The 23,592-nt window shown below is 39.9% G+C and overlaps 1 long non-coding RNA gene across 1 annotated transcript in view; it reads right to left on the reverse strand.

Annotated features, from left to right (window-relative positions):
- Positions 1-531: 531 nt before the first annotated feature.
- The window catches only part of LOC146333314 (uncharacterized), a 68,432-nt gene continuing 45,371 nt past the window's right edge, over positions 532-23,592 (reverse strand). The window contains exon 3 of the long non-coding RNA XR_014771322.1: positions 532-734. This is a non-coding gene — a long non-coding RNA (uncharacterized LOC146333314). The remainder of the gene's footprint in view (positions 735-23,592) is intronic.

Below are 23,592 nucleotides of genomic sequence, written 5' to 3' on the forward strand. Positions count from 1 at the left end.
CAAATCTGTCCAAATGTTCTGTACATTGACTACACACACCAGATTTATCATGAATTTCTCATATTGGACTACTTCATTAAAAATGTTCCAACCATGTTTACTTGAATAATCAACCAACTAACTGTATCTAAAGCAACAACATGATCTACTTTGGAAAATTGTACCAGAGGCCTTACTGTTTGAGTGACTGTCTCGAATGTTTATTTTTCATCAAAGTTAGGACGATTAGAATGCCCCCCCTCCTCCCCTCCATCCACATTTGAATTGGTAATACTGCTTCTTTGTTTACTCTGTGCAATTTACTAATGAAAAATATGTGCAGAAGTTATTGATTCATGACCGTAATTGTTTAATTATTAATCAGTTTAGTCTTATATTAGCATTTTAAATGTAGCAGACAGCTTGAGAAAACTGAGACGCAGGTTCAAGTTTGAAGGGGTTTTTTTTATGTGCCGTCGGAGACTGAAGGAAACATCAAAGACAGAGTTGCATGTGCTGAAACATGTGCAGCTTCAAATGATAGTCTTATATGTTAAGATGGTGTTGTAAGAGGACTTTAAACTTAAAGGAATAGTTTTGATTATTTGAAGTGGGGTTGTATGAAGTACTTATCCAGTCAGTGTATTACCTTCAGTAGATGGCGGTTGATACGAGAAGCATCAGAAGCGCCAGTGTAGGAAGCAAAGCAATGCACTGCTGTAAACAGGGCCAGCAGCAAAACATAATCTAGTCACCTTAAAAAAAAAAAAAACATCAGTTACAGCGTATAGAGTATTTTCACTGATTTACCTTGCCGTCAGACAGCCTCTTCTGATGGGAAACAACTGTTAAATAAGCCCAATACCGCTCTTTGTCTCGCTCAACCAGAGTCCACTGGCAAAAACAGTCATTTTACTCGCAGAGCACAGAAGTTGCTGCTCTGCTGCTGAATTGATCTGTTAGTTTTTTTGAGTATTGTTTGACTTTACTGAATTCCAACTAACCTTTTAAAACATCAAAGTCACATAATAACACAAACTACTCACTGGTTAAGGTAGTGGTAGTTAAGCAACTCCAGTGTTCTGCATGGTAAAATTACTGATTTTTTCAATGGAGTTTGGTTGATTTGCAGAGCAATATTTGGCTTTTATAGGAGCAATTTCCTGTCAGAAAAGAGGCTGTCTAACAGCAAAGGTAAAGTGATGAAAATATTCTAAATATAGTGACCACTTAAAGTGACTCTTTTAATTGCTGATCATGTCCAGAGCACCACATTGTCTTTACTGAAATTAAACCGTGCCTTTAAGTTAATTTATAGCAGTCTTTTAATTTTACTTGCTTACAATTAGTGTCCATTACTTTTTGCTTTCTTACTCGTTTCATTCTAAAGTACCTCCTTCTTTGTTTGTTTTTTCTGAGGAAGTTGATGGCAGTAATGCAGAACTTGATACAGTGTAAGAACCTCACACATCTCTTCTTAAAATAATTTGAACTCTCTCTTTAAATTTCAGTGACAAAACTACGTCATGTTAAAAAGTTTTGTGATGATAATGGGTCAGAGAAAGGCCACCAGTGTGGATATGTGATTCTCTAATGGAAACTACCTCACGGTAAGTTATTAGTCAGCACTGATAAGATTTTTTGAATTCATAAAAGAAGACATGCTGTATCAAAGCAAGCCACAAGCCTTATAGATGTTATGGATTCAAAGCAAAGAGCCATTTGCCACTAATGTATTACATCAAATACATAAGAAAGGTCAGCAGTGCCTGATGTTCAGCTGCAAGATTTAATATTAACCTGGACATGTTCATTTGTTAAGACTGCACAGCGTTGTTAGTGACTTGCATTGTGGTCACATCCGTCATATTTGTTGAGTAAAACTTTTAGCAGAAATTACCCACTGTGTTTTGGTAAAGACAGAGCTCCCCTGATGATACAATCCAATGTGAATCAAACCCTCAATAATTTCAGATGTAATTTGTTTTTTTTGTTGTTGTTGTTGTTATTTTTTGTTGGTGTGTCTGTGCTTTTTCCCCCCCCTTTCTTTTTTTCCCTCTATATGCACAATTTCTCTAGCATGCATGCTGTCTTTTTAAATAGACATAGTAAAATCACAGGAAGGTGTCAGATCAATCCTTTTTTATTTTAAAGGAATAGTGTGTAAGATTTACAGGGATCTACTGGCAGAATATGGCAGAAATTAAATATAATATTCATAAGTATGTTTACATTAGTGTATAATCACCTGAAAATAAGAATTGTTGCGTTGCAGGTCCTCTTTCCATTCAGGCCACATGGCGTTGAGTTTCGTGGCCACCATAGTTTCTCCTATACACTCGGAGGGGAGAGTGAGACAAGGTGTTTGCAATCTGCAAGCTTACTGCTGGGTGCTCCAAAATTCTAGAGACTGGTCCTTTAACAAAGGATCCAATTACTTTTGGGTAATGTCAGTCGTTCATCTCTAAACCACAGAGAACTATCCTCTGACTTTTTGAGGCATTTTAGCGTTTTGCTGCTTACTGTTCTGAATTTCTGGCCCACAAAGTCCGATCTCAAACTTGTTCCGGCTGCAGCCCTGATGAACCCATTGAACATGACCTGACCAGCACCAAACACATGGTGAACATAGTGGAGGACTTGAATGCTAAGAGTCAGATGTTTTCAGGAATTAATAAAGACTAAAATGGTTAAAAGAGTGAATGCTGGACTCATGCCGCGTTCCGTCTAACTAGGAGGTGGGAATTCAGAGCTGGGAGTGACCTCACACCCGAGTTGACCGCATTCCAGGACAACAAGTCTGAAAACAATCATGAATGCTTCCATAAAAACTTTAGTTATGCATGGTCACAATGCATTACACGGTATATCGCACATTCGAACACCATAGCAACAGGGAAGTACTGTGCATACAACAGATTTATTGAGACACAAGCGCTAATAAATAGTATTTTACAGCTTTTACTACTGTGGAAGCGCAGAGCACCCATCTTTGATTTTAAGGTCATTCCGACTTTCCGAGTCAGAAATCTGACTTCAGGGGGAATTTCAGTTGAAATTTACAATTGGGACTTTGGAAACTGCCTTTTCCATTCAACTTGAATGCACCATTATTTGCCAGGTGGCCAAAAAGCCTCTAAAAGAATGCTAATGTTGTCTGTTGAATAAATAAATAGGCAACTGTTTGCTAAGAAGGTGATAATATGTCAGAGTTGTTTCAGTTGTAACATTTGCCTTGCTAAATCACAAACTGATCATTTTAATTTCCTGTAATTTTTGTACTTTAAAGGACCAGTGTGTGTGATTTAGTGACATCTAGTGGTGAACATGCAAATTGCAATCAACTTGTCTCACCCTCCCCTTGCGTGTAGAAGTATCTATGATTGCCGTGAAACTTGTGAAAAGCGTAAAACGTCCTCTTCAAAGCCAGTGTTTGGATTGTCCATTCTGGGAAGCTGTAGAAACATGGCGGAGCCTTAGTGGAAGAGGAGCTTCTTATTTTCAGGTGACTATACACTAATGAAAACACACCTATGAAAATTATATTTAAATTCTGCCATATTCTGCCAGTATTTCTCTGTAAATCTCACAAACTGGTCCTTAAACTGCAAGTAACAATTTCATGTGATCTCCGTATTATGCAAGTTCATTGTGAGCACAGTAATAATTATTCATACTGCTCCAGACGCCAATTTTTTTTTTTCCCTCAGAATCATTCTGTACATGGTTTAAAGGACAACAGATTATTATCTAACACGCAGGCCAGGATTTCCAGTGATAACTCACTGATTGTTGGGTGTTTGTTTGCAGGCCTCTTGCTCTGTGTTCACACCACAGTCCTTAAATCTACATTTTCTAGTCAACTGATTCACTTAATGAGAGGTACATTTTACTACCACAGCTAATCACCCATTAGACATCAGCATGGGGATGCTGCTTCAACAGAGCTAACTGCTTTCACACACATTCTACATCTAAGTCTCACTATTGTAAAAACACGCACAACCACACAGAGAAAACTTGGCATGCTGGCACCAGTTTCATGAACAATGCAAATCCAGTGCTTTTAACTGTCAGGCTGGTCCAAAAGTTATTTCCATATGACGTGAGCGCAACAATGCACTCATTCTTCTTATGAAATAAAAAGCGAGGACAGGACAATGATGTTTCCAGATGACGATGTGGGAATACTGTATGTGGGCCCTTGTTCTCACACAGAGGGAAAAAGGTCACCGCAGGACTGTCACAGCCCAAGGTCAGAGTGTGTACTTATCCACATTCAAGTCAAGTGCATAATTAATGATGTAGCTCTGAGGCACCAAACTCATTTTCAGCTATGAAAACATAAAGGAAGTGTTTCATAGCAAATGAGATATTTCTCCGTTTGGAGAATGTGACACCTGTTCGAAAAATTATATCTGGCAATTAAAATATAATTCAAAGGAGAAAGTTAGTTTCCTAAATATACATCACCCATTCTTGGGAATTGGGACAAATCAGGCTCTACCAAAACATTTTAAAAATGATAAATATCAATATTCTAATTCCAATTTTCTGGTGAAAATGTACTCTTTAAGGATTTATACATATATATGAAGTATGAAAATCATGAAATTTTTGGTTTGCTTTAATTTGTGTAATTTCTAAACTTGCTGTTTCAGAAAACACCGTTGCCCCAGTGAACTTCAAACAATTTATAAATGTGTTGTTTTCTACAGATGTTCTAAAATTCTAATTCCAAAACTAACAATACCTACTGATAATAAAATGTGCAATTATAATCATCTTTGTTTTAAAATCTTTATTTTAAGGGAAATGTTAGCCCTTTGAAGTTGCGTCCCAGATTTCTGTCAACTCTGTCAGATTTTTACAAAACATGATTTAATCAGGCTTCAAAAGGGTTAGCTATACCCTAAGGACCCCTGTCTCACTTCCTGGTGTAAAAAAGGAGGGGATACTGCTGAAGCACTCATGAGTTCTCTACTTTTCATCAAATTCATTAAATAATATCACTATCAATTAGAACATTGTCAACTCTGTAGTCCTTCTAAATCAAATCTAGATAAACATTAGGATTTAAAAATGTGTATTTTGATTAACATTAAGAGAAACTTTCAAAATAAAATGGCTACTCACTGGGACTATCCTGTGATGTGAAAAAATGTATTAAAAGGTTTACCTATACCCTAAGGACCCCGTCTCACTACCTGATTTAAAAAAAAGCAGGAATACTGCTCAAGCACTGGTAAACTTTCTGTTTTTTGACAAATTCATTAAATAATATATCTATCAGGTGTGTCCCAACCATAACATGTCAACTCTGCAGTCCTTCTAAATCAAAGCTAAATGAGAATTACAGTTTAAATGTGTATTTTGATGAACATTAAGAGAACTCTGAGACACTTTAAAAAATAAAATGGCCGCTCACTATGACTATTGCTGTGAAAAAATAAATAAAACAATTAAATCATGAAGATTTTGGCCTGTTACAAGGTTTAATAACCAAGAGTTTGATCTTTTAAAATCTATTTTCTGTAATTTCTATAAATAAAGGGTAAAAATCAAAAACCCTACAAATACAGTTTTGTCACAATTCTCAAGAATGACTGACATAAAATAAACAAATGCATTTTGAGATGTACCATTTATTTTAAAATATTTGTGACCTACTAAACTGATCACTTGTATATTTTGACATGTTTTCTGTTTATTTCCCCTGCTTTAATTCTTCATGATGGTTTGGTTGTTCGTCTACTTTCCTGCCAAGCTAGTAATCATTCTGAAATAAAACCCTTCAGACATCAGAACTCGGAACACACACGCTCTTGGAAAGGACATGGGCGGATTTCTATCGAAACACGGTCCCATCTGACGGAAACCCAGGTGGGGTAGCAGGTGTCTTCACTCTGTGACCAATCCCAGCGATTAATGGATCAATTAAGTTCCAGGTAGATGAGAAACCAGCTGCACTCACACCCATCCTCAACATAAGTGACCTATCTGTGAAGACCTTCATTTCAAAATGATTGCGAGCATGAAAGGACAGCACATTATGGGTCATGATTGGATCCCAAACACTGTCATATCCAAACCACTGGTATATTTTAATACTCTGATATGTGTGTTAAAAAATGTTTTAGTCAGTTTTTCACTCATCACATAGATTTAGTTCCAGTATCTTTGAAGACACTATATTCAGAGAAATCAGCCAATCAGAGTTTGTAAAAGGGTTGGACCTGGTAAGCCCATCTAGTTCTAAGTGTAGGACTAGAAAAAGGTTTTAGAGTGCAAGACAGACAGACTGCCCGTTCTCACTCCCAAGTCAGCAAATACAGCAGCTTCATCGGTGTAGCTGTTTGCACCACAGGAACTTTCTCCAGGAACTAGGAACCTTTGGAGGACCTCAGTATGTTTCCACCACAAGGTTAGAATAAATGTTAAGTTCCAGGGATGTTATATTACCCCCCAAAAAGTGCCTGCTCTGGGGGTAGCACTTTCCAAAAATACAGGAAATTTGGGGGGCGGGATTTGCAATGCAAAACATTACTTGCGGCATTTTATCTCAGCCACAATTTTTAAAGATCTGCAGCCGCAAACCATTTTTTGTTTGTTTGTTTCGCTTCTATTAGCAGTGTAAATCACAACTTTCATCTTGAAATAATATTATATCGACTCTTTGGACAATAATACAATATTTTCTGTTAACACAAAGTCTGTAATGATTCAGTTTAACTTAGTGGTTTGTGATTGATACACAGTGTACGATATCATAGGTCAGTTCAGTTACATTTATGTCAACTCACAAAAAGCAATCAAAATATAATGCAACAATTTTACAATTGAACTTTAAAATTAAAGCCGTATCTTAATGATGGAGATGCATATCGATACTTTTACTTTGCATCAATCAGATTGGGTCATTGAACATTCAGTGGATATATCAATACAGATTAATGTATTGTTACACTCCTAGCCTACCTTGGGGTTAGAGAAGAGACCATATGACCATTCTTGCATAGTTACACACACAAATTACATATAAGAACAGCCATGTCTTTAGACCATGGTGGACTGAAAATTCCAGATCCAGATGTATAAAACAGGGCTTATGATGCTGTAGATACCCTTCTCTAGCACCATTTCTGTAAGCGCCCCTTTAGCACTACATGGTGAAGGTCCATCAGAGTCAGGTGGCATGGTATCAAGGGTGAGAAGTCTGCATTTGGAGGAGGTCAGGTGGATGGATGGATCAGTCAAACATGCAGGAGATCAGGGTTCCCAAGTGAAACCACGAGTCTTTGATTTATTTTTCTAAGTAACAGAATGCATGTGATGTACATAAGATCTGTAACATAAATCACGTAACATAAGTAAATCACGTAACATACATAACTCCATGTAAGCCACTTACATGGTAAGTATTTTATGTGCCTTTATTTTGAAGATCTTCTTGGACATTGCATGTTTATTATTGCTGACTTGACCGCAGAGCCCTGCACGTGCAAAACGTACACTACAGGCATGAGAGTGTGTTGACACTGAATTAATGTATGCATTAACGCATTAATTGTATTGTAAATTAGAGAACACTGCAATCAATTCAAGCAACACCTCTAATGTGGCACTAATATTTTTGCCCATGTGTTATGTCGGCCTATGCACTGCACATCAATATGGCAATAGCAGGATAACAGAAAACTGAATTTTAATTTCCCAAGAAGTCGTCAGTTGCTCTAAACAAACCCTGTGGAGTTTTGTTCACTCGGTGTTTCTCACTCACAAAGTTTGGTGTGTATATTTGACGCCTAACAAATCTGTTGAATGCATTTTCCTTCTTTATGAAATATTTGCAAAGCTTTTGAAAAACTGAAACCGGCAATGTTTACATCCATGTTTGCTAGTTTGCTTCCTCATCTTCACTGCAGTTCAGTATTATTTTGCAGGAGAAAGAATGTGTTGTTTCTAGTTTCCTTCTAGTTGCAGCCTCATTTTAAAGATATCCACACACAAACTCATTCATTTCGTTTCAGAAACGCTGTTTCAATACAGCATGAAGCAATTATCAAGAACTGCATACGTCTAATATTACTTTTTTTTTCTACAGCAGCACCAGCACAGTGTATTGAAGCTATATATACTCTGTATTGAATATTCAACACGAACACGCAGACACACTTAATTCTAAAGGATTATCTAGGTTTGGTAGGCTACTTAATGACCTAGTTAGAGACTGGGTTAAGCTAAGAGCATCAAAATAGACATTAGCGAGACAAGCACATGACTTATTAGTACATTTTTCACTGCTGCTCCTCTCTACAGTATCTCTCTCTGCATCAGCCTTTTAATATCTATTACTATGTTTATCTCAGAGGTCGATCTCTAAGGTTGAGTATCTCTTGTCGTCTCTATCAGTCCATCTCTCTTTCTCTATGTCTTTTTTTCTCTCTCTGAAGCAGACATGAATTCCAAGAGTAAAGTCTTATTTTTTTCTCTCCGTACACTTTAAGAAATAAAAAGCTCAAAAGGGTTCCTTCTGAAGGGCTGAGGTTCTACCTAGAACTATTATTATGTTAGATGAAACCCTTGGAATATATAAAGGTTCTCGGTAGAACACCTCGGGTAAGTTTTAGATGAAAGTATTGGAATATAAAAGGGTTCTTGGTAAAATCCCATGGATGGCTTCTAGATAAAACCCTTGCAATACATAAAGGTTGTCAGTAGAACACACAAGTAGGTTCTAGATGAAACCATTGGATCACCGTTCTTGATAGAATCCCATGGGTTTGTTTTAGATCAAAACACTCGAACATAAAAGGGTTCTTGGTAGAACCTCCTGGGTGGATCCAAGAGGAAGCCATTGGAATATAAAAGGGTTCTTGGTAGAGCCCCCTGGTGGGTTCTAGATATAACCCTTGGAATATTAAATGGCTCTTGTGAAAACCCAGTGGCTGGGTTCTAGATGAAACCTTTGGAATATAAAAGGGTTCTTGCTAGAACCCCATGCGTACTTCTTACCACCCTTAGAAGGCAGAAAGGTTCTGGACAGAATCCCCAGGGAGGGTTCTGGGTACAACCATTTCACTATAGAAGGATTCTCTATAGAACCTCACATAGGGGATGATGAGAGAAACCTTTGACATGGTTCTAGGTATAACCCTTTATATTGGTTTCTAGGCTGAACCCCCCTGGAAAGGTTTCCAAGTGGAATCTCTATAAAAGGCTCTACCAGGAACCAAAAAGGGTTCTCCTATGGGCACAATCCCATATAGTTTTAGTTAGCACTTTTATTTCTAAGAGTGTAAGATTTCCTCTTTGAACTTACATCCAATCTGTGATGGCCCATAACTGGCACCTACTTAAATGTTACAGCGTGATGAAAGGAGGGGCTTTAAAGAGCACAATGAGTTTCAATGCAGTTGTGTTCCACATGGGCTCCATTGCACAAACACACACACACACACACACACACACACACACACACACACACACACACACGGCCTCTAGGCGCACCCACATTCACACTTTCAGACGTTCAAACCAACACAAACAAACGGATGAAGAGACAGGCAGTGATGTATGCCTGCGTGGAGACATACACACACGCACATTCAGAGTTGGTTACCTGAGCTTTGATGTGTGCAATACTGTGAATGACGGGATTGATTCTTGGGCACCGAGTTCATTTACATATTTTTACTTTTCTCACAGCATCAGCACACTTAATTTTTTTTCTCCCCCCTTACAAATTTTCCTATGCTGAATGCGCGCGTGTGTGCATATGTGTGCGCACACCCCACCGGTGAATGTGTGTGTCATAGTGTGTTATTACAGGGGAGAGAGGGAGAAGCTTGTCTTTTTCAAGGAACACCCCCAGAACTAATGTTCCACACCTGTGCACAGTGCAGCACTCTTTATCGAGCATCACAGGTGCACTGCATTAATTGTGGGAGAAACCATTTCATTGTGGGGGTCCTCCTCCTCCTCTTCTCTGGCATGCATTCAATCACTCAATATTCACATCTGAATTGCTTTTAGCTTTGAGGGCTTGAAGGTTTCGGAGCATCTGCATGGATGATATCAGAGGAAGAGCACCACCCTATTTTTAAGTAGTGATTTTTATTTTTTTTATGTTAGTTTGGCATAAGTCCCAGAGTATGTGTGTGTGTGTGTGTGTGTGTGCGTGTGTGTGTGTGTGTATGTGTGTGTCTTTTTATGTGCATGTATCTGCCAGAGCTGGCCTTGCTGCTGCACTTACTAACAGGCATGAGAGTCTTGCCAAATGCATGTAATGTTTGCAATGTTCCTTTGTGGTGAGCTGAGCAGACAGTTGTAGTGTGTGTATGTGTATGTGTGTGTGTGTGTGTGTGTGTGTGGAGGGGGCCTAAACACCTGCAGGACCCGGAGGTCAAACGTATGAGACTGCCCCCTCTGGTGATGCAATTACCATACGTAAATACCTTCTCCACACTCCTTCTGTCTCCTCCTTTTTCTCTCTTCCCCTCCACTTACTTTTGGCTGGACTACAGCAAAGCGTGGCCAGCCCAGTGAATGTGAACGTCTGTCCCTGACCTACTGAATGACTGAATGAGTTAGTGATGAAGTTCTCTGGCCATTGCTCTTTCAAGAGCAATGAATAAGTGCGGACATCAGTTACGTACCACAACTCCAGATTCTATGAGCACAGTACGGATTACTTTTAATCCCCATTCACATACTACGTGGCCCCACGTAAGTCTCACCTTGTTTATAAGTTGAGCTGATACCAAATAGCAGCCACTAATCAGCTTTTCCTTCAGCTAGTTAAAGATGTGTAAAGGAAAAAGGGAGTTTTCCTTCTCAACACATAATAGATTATAGAAAATCGCTGCTGAAAACATGTGAGAACACAGAACTGTGGAGTCGATTTCCATGTTCAGGATTTTTTGGGTGGACATGAAACATGGCTCGGTGGCATGCTGGATCCATGTTCCCCCAACACTATATTAGCCCCACGGACCAACACATGAATGACACTGCCTCCTACTCCCCCTCACCCTCACTAATGGTTAGTTACAAGCGTAACTTGAGTGACTCTCTCAGTCCAAATCAGCCCAGCAGTTCACTTCAGCTCACTACAGTTCCAACAACCCGACACTGAAGAAAAAAAAAGAATGCCATCCTGTCACCGTTCTCTGGATCTGGTGGCTGCAATGTAAAAGAAAAAGCTCACGATTTATGTCCTTGCACTTTACATTCCGGTCATCAAGTTATGACACTGTACATGTAAAATATAAAATAAAAAGTCACATTCACCCCTACAGACCTTTCTGGCTATTGTCAGTTGTCAATAAAGATTCATTTGAAAGCTCAGAGGCAATAAGAAGCTTGTTTGCCAGCATTACTGCTAACAGAAATGTGCTGTCTTGATTGTCTGTGCCATCCTGTCTGTCTGGAGAATGCTGACAATATGGCTTGAGCATTTTGCAGAGACAATTGGAGGAAAGCTAGCTATGTTTTACTGTCCATGTTGGAAATTCAGATAAATTTCTGACGCCAGTTGAATGGTTCTCGCTTCCCTGGTCAAGCACAGCAACCGCCATCTGAAAAAGCCGAAATTTAGTCTCATAAATTGGGACTGGCGCAGAAATCAGGTCAGAAATGGGCTCAAATTATACAGTGTATGTCCACCTTTAGAGGGCTGCACCTGCACTTAGCCCTCTTAAACTACACTCTAAGTAAATCAGGATGCCCATGCCCCATTGGATCCATATGGTACCCACAAGCACAAACACTCTAGCACAAAAATATTTTATTTTATAACAGCTGTGTACTAAGTGTATATGTGATATGATAGCTACCATTGCTGTATGGCCTGGTTCAGGTTCACAGTTCTGTTCTGCAGCTAATAAATTTCTTGATATCGTATTTGTTCATAGACTGTATGCTGGTATGCAATGCAACCTTTTAGGGTGCATCTGAGGCATTTCCAATACTGATACCAGTACCCTTTGGCTGCTGAATCAGTCAGAAAGCCATTTTTAACATATGATTAACGCCGTGGAAAAGCCTTTCATGCTCACTCACTCATGTGTCACTCCATGCTCGTGGCACAAGACAAAAGTCACGTGACGCACATAAAGTTATGTACCTTGCAACTTTTAATAATGCTTTGGTTTCACACGGGACACAAACCCCTGTCTACTGGATGCATGGGACAGTTTTTCTAATAGGCTTAAATCGCAACCTACTGAGGGATGCATGCACATTTTAGATAACACACAGGGTCCTAATCATCCAACTATGCATGTGTATATTGTTTCACACCAATTTTCTTTTAATACACATGCTCAAATAAAAAAGAAAAACATATTTGACTTTACATACTTGTGCTCATACCTTTAACCTTGTATAAACTGAATAATGTACTAGCTAATAATGAATAAAATAAATAATAAGCTCTACTATTTACTATTTGTGATTGTTAGTTGCTTCATTATAAGAAGATATGAGTGGCAAGTATTGTTCTTGCTCCTGCATTTCCAATATTTTTTGGTCCTAACCACGTTATATAATATGCTATTTCAGTTCACTTTAAGAACAAATATTATAGGGACCACTAGAGAAAATTGAAGATGAATATTTAATATCCAGGAATTCAACATTGTAGACTCTACCGTGGACAATCTGTGTAACAATTTGGCCACAATTTAGCACACTGACCAAACACGGTTCAGCCAGATGCTATCTTTCAATCTAACTGGTCTTTAACCATTCCTTTACATCACCTTCTATGGCGTCCCTTCTCTCCACCTCTGCAACCACCTCCTACTAATTTTTTACCCTTCTTCTACCGCCTCCTCCTTCTCCTCCTCCTCCTCCTCCTCCATCGCCATCCTCTCCTTTTCCCCTCTTCATCTTTTCCGTAGACCAGATTATGACTTTCTGTCAATCAGTCCATTTAACATCTGCTCTGGGTAAGGCGAGGCAGACAATAACACATCACGGTCACTGAACTGAATATCCCTAAAGATTTCGGAGGAGGAGGCCTCTTCTTTTTTTTTTTTTTTTAGCATTTTCCTTTACTTTTTTTCCCCTCTTTCGCTCTCTTCCCTCTCCTCTTTCCCTTCTTTTTAGGAGGTCCAGTAATGAGTGACAAAAGGTCATTGGAGCATTGCAGCTGCTCATCCACTCGTGCCGTAATCCAAGGCACTCATGCCTGATTACCTCTCCAATGGTCAAAGGAAGGGGAGGGAGTAAAAACAATGGGTGCAAGGCATGAGGCTCCTCCAAAAAATATGGGCCAGGGGTGTTATTTTGGACGGCGCCAGTCAGAGAGAAATAACCCTGAGCAGATCCATTTATTCTTTTAAATCAAAATGCCTCGGCAGCGGCATGCAGTGAGGGGGAAAACATGACACATTTTCTCCCTTCCCCTCCATCAACAGCCATTTTGATCTCCACAATTGACCTTCCATGGCATCATTTACAATGAGTCATATCACAGCCGCAAAGTGTTAAAGCTGTAGCGCACTTGCTTGTGTGCGCACACACACACACACACACACACACGCTTAAACACACAGATAATCATTCTCTTTTCTTGCCCACACAAGCTTGCAGGCACACACGCTCACACACACACACACACACACACACACACACACAGACACACACACACAAAGTTGTGTTCCCGGGCGTGCACGCCTCGACATTATCACACACGCACTTGTAGGCATAATAGCTTTAACTAGACCAAATTGTCTGCCCTTCATTTGTATGTCTATGGCGACCCACATTCTCCATGACTCGCCCTTTGACAAAGAGGGGTCATTCCCCCAGCAAAGAAAATGAAGCCCAGTAGATATTGTTTGATTGGATTTTGCCTTTTCAAGGTTTCAGGATCATTACAGGAATTCATTTGAAGTGTTGCTGAAAATGAAACCGCGACCCTCTTCCCGCGTTTAATTATTCTAATACCACTTTCTTTTTTGCTCTCATTCTCTTTTTTTTTGTCTGTCTGCAAAGTGTGTCATTTCCAGAAATTAAAATCATCAGGCTAGTCTTAAAATGAGACCAGGGTGGACCAATTTTCACCCGGGAAGTTATTTTGTTTCTTCTCAGCCATCTCATCTCTCTCCTCTGCTTGTACACCACCACATCTATTTCTTTTTTTTTTTTTTTTTTTACCATTTTCATTTTCCCTTTTCCCCAAAAATCATCCTCCTCCTGATTTTTTTTCCCACTCCGTCTTCTTCGAACTTCCTCTTGTCTCGTCTTTTCCCCTCTCTCACGTTCACAGTGTTTCCATCACTTTTCGTCTCATCCCTCCAACCCCCTTACCCCCACCCATCCACATTTTTAAACACAAGCCAGCGCATTGGTTCCAAACCAAATGTGTTCATTCCAACATTTCAATAAATTGAGTAGGGGAGGCATTAACGTTAATCACAGCGACCACATTGTGCTTTAGACACGTCGGTGGGATTATGGATTACTATTAGCTGGATGGAAACCGATTCTTTCATTTGAATTCCGACTTCCTCGTCTTGCTAAAATTAAAAAGAGAACTAATACTTCTTGGACAATAATACTTCTTCTTGGACAAGACTTTGCTTTGCTCTCCCCCCTCCCTCCCTCCCTGCCTCCCTTTCTCTCTCCCTGATCTGCAGGAACATCCAAGGAGCAGCGGCTGACAGACAACCAGACACTTCACATCTCCATTTAAATCACAACCACATGAAGCTTATTGTTTAATTTGGCCAACTGATACCTCTGTAGCTGCTAATGATCTTTTCCCTTACTGAGGCTGATTACTAGTCTGTCTGACTGAATATTCTTACTTAGTGACATTGGCCATGTCATAGTATTTCCAGATTGCATCTGCTGTTTCAGAGTTTGGCACTAGGTGGCAGGACATTTTAGTTCTGACATATCTGGACATAGGTTTATCTTAATTGACAGGTAGGTCATACTGTACTGTGATGAGAGGTGTGTGAATGAACCATACAATAAATTGATAGGCAAAAAAACCAAAACAGTAGGATACAAGAGGCTAAAGGCCACAAGGGAGCATTCAGATGTTGTGTCTAAATGTGTGAAAAATGCCAGCTTTCATGTTTTTATCCAAGAAGCTTGGGAGGTTGCACTATTGTCGTGCCGAGCAGCTGACAGTGCCCTGGTATACGGTAGTGAGCATGATGATACACTTGCTAGCACTGTCACAATTAGCAATGTAAAAAAAACAGCATATCATCATGCTCCTGTCCAACAAAAATACTCCTATTCAATCCAATCCTGGGAGAATGACTTCCATCCAATGCCATTCCCGTCCACCCCAAGTACACACACAATATGTATGGGTCAGGTGGCTGCAAAAAACTGAACTACTGTTAGGTTAACGCTCTTGCCTTCTTTCTGTCCCCGTCACGCAATAAAGAGTGAAATTGACTCCCATCCCACAGCAATTTTCATAAAAATGTCAGCCTGTAATGCTCACCAGTTATCTAAAGTTCTTAGCTGGTATATATGTCGTTCCTTCTTTTGGTGTCAAAGTAGTAAGAACTTGACAGGTTATAATTATTGCCACATGACCTGTGGTGCCCTTTGTGCATTTGAAAAAAGTTGGTGTGTCATACTAATGCGTGCTGCAACAGTGTCGCTATCATCTTTGAGTGTGTCGGCATTTAAAATGAAGGTGTGCGCTGGTGATGCGCGGACTGCATTTACAGCTGCGGGCACTGTGGTTAATCTGCGGATCGGGCTGGCCAGGTCATAAAAATTAACATTCTGATTAATAGTGGATGGTTTGCGGGTGGGAAATAAAGTGCATCTTCCCATTAACAGAGACTCTCTGTGCACATTAACGCACGAGGCACAGCAGCGAGACTTCATTGATCATTAACAATATTTTCTGCAGCAACATTACTGCACACGGAAATGAAACTGAAAGGAGCGTCCCTGATCATTAAAGTAAATTGTTGATAAAAACACTCATGCATCAGTACAACACACAATAAAGAAATCATCTGGAAAGCTCAAGCTGCTCAACATCATTGAAAAGGCGATACGGCCTAAAAGGACCAGTGTTGGGGTGCGGGTCTCTAAATCAGAGAAAATATTACATCCGAATGGGTGGCAGGTGGATGATTTATGCGTACAGGCGGATTCAGATGAACTCAAAAGCCCATCTGCACATCACTAGTGAGTGTGCAAAAGACGCAACATTTGAACAACCCCTAAAGCTCCATGTTGGTATGAATTAAGTTATTATAATTAATTAATGAAATTGTTTGCCAGTTTTAAATGTCACACACAGATAGTAAAGTTATAATACTTTGAAACCCCTATTTTTTCTTACTGTTTAGATAGGCTAAACAAACAGACACATTATTTTGCTCCTGTAATTATGAATGTGTGTTTAAGTGCATGTATGTGTGTTTACTACACGGTCACATGGTGATACAGCATGTGTGTGGGTTGCAGCACTGCAGGAGCTTAGTAGTATAGTATATCTGATCACATTGTAGACATGTGTAACAGATGGCCTGAGTTATGGCATCCATATCTTCCCTTTCATCTCTTCTTTACTAGAGGAATTTCCCTCCTCAGCTATCAACACTGGTGATCACATTATTAACCTCATGCTGGAAAGTGACTGTTTGCATTAGTTTGGGTGAGACAGATCAAATGTGTTAAGGGGAATCTTTGGACATGATCGGATACAGTCAATTATCCAGCGATCTGGATTTAATATGTGCCATTTGTGGACTTACTTAAAATTTGTATTCCTAGATATAACCGGCAATAGTGGGTTTTTTTTAAATATTTTTTTTTTCCTTTTTTTTTGGGGACCTTATAAGTCTAAATTATACTTGTTAGCGTGACCTTGCCAAAGACACTGTTAAAAAAAAAACAAAAAAAAACAAAAAAAACAAGTGAAAATACCCTCCCAACCCCCTCTTTCATCTCATATAAGCCTATTGGGACTGTTTTGAGAGAGCCAAGTAGCTGCGTAATTCACACAGTCACATATTTAACAGGAATAACCATTTGAATCCACCTCTTTTTTCTTCTTTGATTTTCTCTTTGAAATTTACTAAAGCTACTGGAAAAGAAAGCTTTTTCACTCTATGATCACTGTAATGACTGACACAGTGGAATAATATTTAACCAAAGAGCTTCTTGTTTTCAATCATTCACAGTGTACTTTAACAAATGTACACACATACCACAACAGCTATATTTTATATAGACATTCCCTATGCCAAATCTGTTTTCAAGGAAAAGTCATTTCTGCCTGGATTATGCACAGGATTTTGACACTGGAGACTGAGGTTTCTTTCCCCAGCAGCTGGTTAGCTTTAGCTTTTATCTGGCTTTAGAAAGGTAACAAAGTCTGCCCCTAATTCACACTACAGGATTGTAGCCCTGACTTTCCAACTGTTTCTGGAGATGGCTGACAGAAACCCCCATCAGAGGCAAATCAGCACTCGCAAACCAGCACAGGATCAGTACGTGTGAATGGGTTCAAAGATGCGAGCTCAGTGCCTGCCGACGCCTCGCAGACCCCCAAAAGATATCAACCAGGTTTAAGGTTGAGGAGCCACTACAGCCAATGAGAGCGGACCATGGGAGCAGACATGGGCAGGAGGAGAAAGAGGAGAAGAGCACCGGAGCAGCAGCCAGAAAAGCCCAAATATAGACAAAAAGAGCAAAAAGTAATTATAAAATATTAGTTATAAAGTTATAAAGTAGTTAAAACTAGCTCCACTGCCAGCAGCTACAACAGTAATATGCTGCACACATGACTGTGAAAGTCATTTAGTATGACAAAGACATAATGCTCAATAGTTAACGTGTTAACTCTTGTTTATTTAATTAAAAAAAAAGTGTAAGTTTGACAAATTGTGGTCTTACGGGAATTATGTGTCAGACTATTTCTTGTCCCCGCTGATTATCTGGCAACCTCATATAGAAGACAAAACTCCAGGAAGTGTCTGCACCTGGCCTTTGGATGTATAAAGGAAAACGGGGTACAGTGTTGGAGGTGGGCCTCTGTTCTGAGCTGCTCAGTGGCACATTAAGCCAATTTCCATGCCAGAGCTTCTGCATATGCTTCCACATCGTGCGGCTGAGCTACTAACCTCCAGTTTAAATCTCTGCTAACTTGAATGGAGATAATATGATTTCACTGTGTGTTACTGGACGAAATGGATTAAATCAATAGTTAAAAAAAAGTCATTTTATGGGGGTTGTGATGCTCAAAACAATGTATCCACCATTTTACAGCTGCTTCTTTCACAATGTAAGTCTATGGGGGAAAGTGTTTTTGGGCCACAGAGCATGATGGGATCTTGACCTGGCCAAGAAATCCAACTTCTCATCTTACTTTAAACAAGACAGCGAAAATTTATATTTTCCAAAATGTCAAACTGTTCCTTTAATGTTAGGGAGGGAGTGTGGTGTTGATGACATTTTGAAAATGTCAGTGGTAACTTTACCACTTTTTAAGGACCTTTTTACACCCTGAAAGTCCAAAGCAAGGTTCACAGTTTCTTACATTGTATATGTTTGATCTGGTTGGTCCAAAAGTCTAAATCATACAAAAAGCATATAAGAAGCAAACCAAATGGTTGCACTTAACTGAACGGCCCAATTTGATCTGGACCATGTGGACAAAGATTCGGCCGATTGGTCCTGACCGTGGTGACCAAATGAGGTAGGTGTGAAAGGTCCAGAGGAACAACATCTCTGGCCAAACTTTACCAAGTGCTGAAACACAAACATAAAAATCATGCTTCAGGAAGCAGGAGAGGACACTGTATGGAAACCAAACTGCAACATGTTAAAATGCTTAGCAGATAATGTGCTTTCAATATCCTCATTGTGCTGGCAAAAATCCTAATCCAGTCTGCATTATGATTCCCACAAAACATATTTCCTACCTCAAATTGGTTTTACATAAATGTAATATTTTATGATTTTTATGGTTGCATGCATTCACAGTTGCATAAACTTTAAAAAGAAAAGAAAAAGACTACATAATTAATAAATTCACATGTACTGTAGCTGTGATCCATCCTTAAAGTCAGTTAATGCAAGGTGAGGAAATGCAGCCGGAGAACTAATAACTCAACATGCACAGACAGCACTTTAGCTACCAGGCATCATAATACAGTACCAGCCCGGACACTTAAGCTTTAGATTTTTCTTAAGTGAGATTTATGTTTGCCATATGAGGAATGAGAAGCAACACCGTCTGTGATTTAATGTTTAACAGAGTCATCGTGAAGTTCACCGCAGGGTAGAGCAGCTTTTGTTTTACAGTAATAAGATACATTCCTAAAAATTCCAGATTGGATTTTTTTTCTTTTTTTTCATTTATTTTATTTAAACACATGAGTCCCATTGAGATTAAGAATCTCTTTTTCAAGGGAGACCTGGCCAAGACAGTCAGCAGCAAAAACACAAAGTTGCACACATAGACACAAAGGGAAACAAAATACAATTAACAAGCACTGAAATTTGCAATAAAAGAGAACTTTCTAGGGATCAGTGGTGCGACCAGACAAGCTAAAAACATTGACGTCTTATGAAATCTGCCTCTAAGTCTTTCATTTTGGATTTAAAAGCATTTAACGAGACCGTTTCTTTGAGTTTCAAGTAATTCTGCAACAGATTCCACGCAGAGGGAACAGAACACCCAAAAGGCCTTTTTCAGATGTGTGGGACAGAGAGCATATAGACGTCCTGAGAATGCAGTGAATACTGTGCGGCACGATAGAAACACACATGTAGTGCAGGAGCTATGGGAGACCAATAATTGGTCAAATGCATTTAAACCCTTCTAGAAAAAGACAGCATTACAGCAGAACTGACAGGAGAATATGTTTCTGCATGTCACAAAGCAAGAAATATTTCAGTGTAACATTTATTATTCTTTTCTTTTTTAATTTTACTTTTAACATTTACTATTTACTGCATTTTATATTGTATGTATTGTGTATAATGTGACTTTTTGCTTTGGCAACATGTTTGATCTAAAAAATATTTGATCATGCCAATAAAGATGATTAAATTGAAAGCAAAAAATGTAATTGCCTTATACATAAAGGTGTACCAATGGATAGTTTTAATTATCTGAAAGAGAATTAAATTAAACCTGTCACTCTCTCATTTTAACACATTTGAACTTGACCATTATTTTTTTTATATTATAAGTATATTCTCTCTGATTCTGCAGAGGACATAATTTTGCATTCTGTCTGCTTCTTGTAGGTCGGCGTAGGTGTATGTATCTGTCTCGGTGTGTGTGTGTGTGTGTCTGTGTGTGTATCCCTGACGCTGCTGTCACCAGTGGATGGTATATGTCAGCCTTGACTACATGCTGGCTCCACTTCATCACCAGCTGCAGCCCAGCTCAGCTCCAGAAAAACTGGCAAACTGTTTGTCTGCCTGCCTGCTTGACGCACAATAAAACTGTGTCTCCATGAGACAGGCCTCTGCAGGCCCCACAGACACACACACACACACACGTATAAAATTTAAACACAAACATGTAGCCATATGTACACAACTGTAGTCCGGCAACATGGACACACAATCGCATGATGTCCTTGCAAGAAGCATGTCCACAGTCCTTTTTTCATTTGTGTGTATATGTGAGTGTGTGTCCTTTGTACCTTTTCTAGAGACAACTGCAGTCTGTGCCAGATACCCTCATAATGTTGGACAGGTGTACAACATGGTAATCAGGGATTTACGAGTGTGTGTGTGTGTGTGTGTGTGTGTGTGTGTGTGTGTGTGTGTGTGTGTGTGTGTGTGCATGAAAAAAAGAGGACGCAGAGACAGAGAGGGAGGGAAAAAAAAGAGAAAGATGGCCAAGTATTCAATATTCTTTACCTCTGTCTTTTGCACCAGGCGCCAACCTTCCCCCAATTGTGTGTATTTCTATCTATGTGTGTGTGTGTGAGTGGGCCGTCTGGACAAGGTCAGCCTCTTCTGTCCTCGCTGCCCCTCGATGCCTCCCTCATTACCCCCCATAACAGCCGATCAGACTCTTCTTCCCCTTTTTTCCCCCCTTTCTTTTTCTCTCACCGTCTTTCTCTTTTACATGTTAATCCTCCTCCTCCTCCCTCTGTTTTCCCCTCCCTCCTCTCCCCTCTACTATTTTCTACCTTTCCCCGGCTGCGGAGCTTAAATGACAGGCTGTCAGAGGACACTGAGTGCTCTGGCCTGGTTAGTTAATGTGTTAGTTACAGACACACCTGCCAGAGAAAGAAAGCACCATCAGGGATATAGACTCCAGATAGATAGCAGAGAGGGCAGACGAATGAGCAAATCGATCGATCAATCAGTCAGCGAACAAAGTCATCAAATTTGTACTTGCTTAACAGCCAGTGGTGATCACTCCACTCAGATCCCCCCCTCCTTTTATTTTCATATTTATTTCTCTATTCACCATTACCCTGGATATTGCACTGCCCTCATAGATGCACACACATTAGCACATAGCGCTGTCAACCTAAATGATACTTTTCACCATCTTTCCATTTGCACCTCCTCCTCCTCCTCTCGCCTTCCTGTGCTTTAAATTATTCAGATCTCTCTACATTTGATTTAGCATGCCTCCTGTCTGCCATTTCCCCCTCTTTTTTATACATTTCATTATGTTGTATGACTTTAGACCCACTGGCTGGAAAATGACAATTATTTTGCTCCAGCAGCCAGCTATTAACAGAGCTGAAGAATACATGGAGTGGCGTGCTGAGTGGGGGGACTGCAGTGTAAGATGAAGACACGTGCACGCACACACACGCATGGATATACAGAGAAAGCACACATGCATACAGGTAAATCTGCATGCACACACGCAGTACGAGCCGCATGCATGTATGCAGCTACTGTAGTTTTCTTTTATGTCTTTTCCTCTCAGATACATACAAACACATCTACACACACACACCATGCATGCACTTACTGTACTATAAAGCAACAAAAAGCTGGCTTGTGGCCGGGACCGCATGAGGAATGATCCCACGGAAAGAGCAGAACAAATAGAGAGATCCGTCACTGCAAAGTAATGCCTTTTAAATGTACCTTTAGCGTGGCCAGGCTAGTGAATTCAACCCATATCTAATGGTAGCTTGTTTGGCCTTTTCATCAATTCTGCATAAATATATATGAGCCACAGGGAAACATACAAGGGGCCTAATAGAAATGAATGAACTACTCAACCATATATTTGCTGTGAGAGATATGCAGCTTGTGATTGGAAAGGGCATCCACTATCTGCAATATTGATAATACTTTTCAAATTTCATCTGCTTTTGTTTGCGTTCTGCGGCCGCCTGTTTAAACATGGTGAGAATTATAATGAGGCCAAACATTATCTCCACTGGTTGTTCTAGGCTGAACATATAACTTTATCACTGAAATGATTCCCGTACTTTGGCTGCATTGTAGCGTTTCCATTAGAGCTTGGCTATCTGACAGAACTCCAACCAATCGGCAGCAACAGTGGCCCACGTCTGGTGGCCAAGCAGTGCCTGAGTCTGTGACACTGTGCTGTGTGTGTGTGGAATGTGCCAGGATGTTTAATTGTAACCATCTCTGATCAAATATGCTGGGGGACAATGTGAACTCACTCTTTTTTTTTTTTTTTTTTTTACCTGGGATGGTACTTAAACATCACAGTTTTCTCTGCATTGTAACATCACTTGGCATTTCAGGGTTATTTCTAAGATCTGGGAGATGTTAAGCTATAGGGTCCTGCATCAGACTCGAAAATATCAACTGCCTGTCTGCATTTGTTCTTTCTTTAATTTTGTTTTTCAGCATGGCCTTTGTCCTGCTCTGCCTGTTTATCTCTTAGACGTCGATCACATCAGTGTAAGGTTGACCTTTTGGCGATAAGGCTGAAAATAAAGTGCTGCAACCATACATATAAACTACACCTCTACAAAGAGATGGATAGTATCTGCGCCAGTCAGTCAAACAGGCTTGCAGAAGAACTGATACGTGCACCTGCCAAATAGCACATCGGATCAGGCAGCCTTCCGTGTCAAACAAGACCGCTGATTGATCCGATGTATTGCTGAAGGATGAGTTTGGAACAAAAAGAAACCAACAATCCGACATCCACTTAACACAGTGTTCGGCCAAGCAGAGTGGAAGTGAGAAAGTAAGGAGCCCACTTTATTTCATTCATCCCTTCCCTCTCTATGACACCTCGCTTTTCATCTTTTCGACAAGTGGGCCATTCAGACCATGAGCACTTTTGCCCTCCAGTGTGGCTGGTTAAACAAATTTGTGCCAATCCTACAATGATCACAATGTAAGGTGTGGTAAGTCTGAAAAATATAGGTCTAGTTCTGCAGCTATACACATAAAGGCAGTCAGTTAAATTGACTTGCAGAAGAAGTGACACTTGGACCTGCCAAATCGCAAAATCAGGTCAGGCAGCCCTCTGTGTGACACAAGACCGCGGACTGATCCAACATATAGTTGAAGAATGGGTTTGAAACAAAAAGAAACCAACAATACGACATCCAGAGTTACTTCACATAGTGATGTATTAAGTTGAGTGGAGTTTTCTCTCAATGTCTCTTTTCATTTGTTACTTGTCTCTGTCAC

This window comes from Lutjanus erythropterus, chromosome 1 (genome assembly GCF_056507025.1).
Source record: "Lutjanus erythropterus isolate fLutEry1 chromosome 1, fLutEry1.hap2, whole genome shotgun sequence".
NCBI classification, from domain to species: Eukaryota; Metazoa; Chordata; class Actinopteri; order Lutjaniformes; family Lutjanidae; genus Lutjanus; species Lutjanus erythropterus.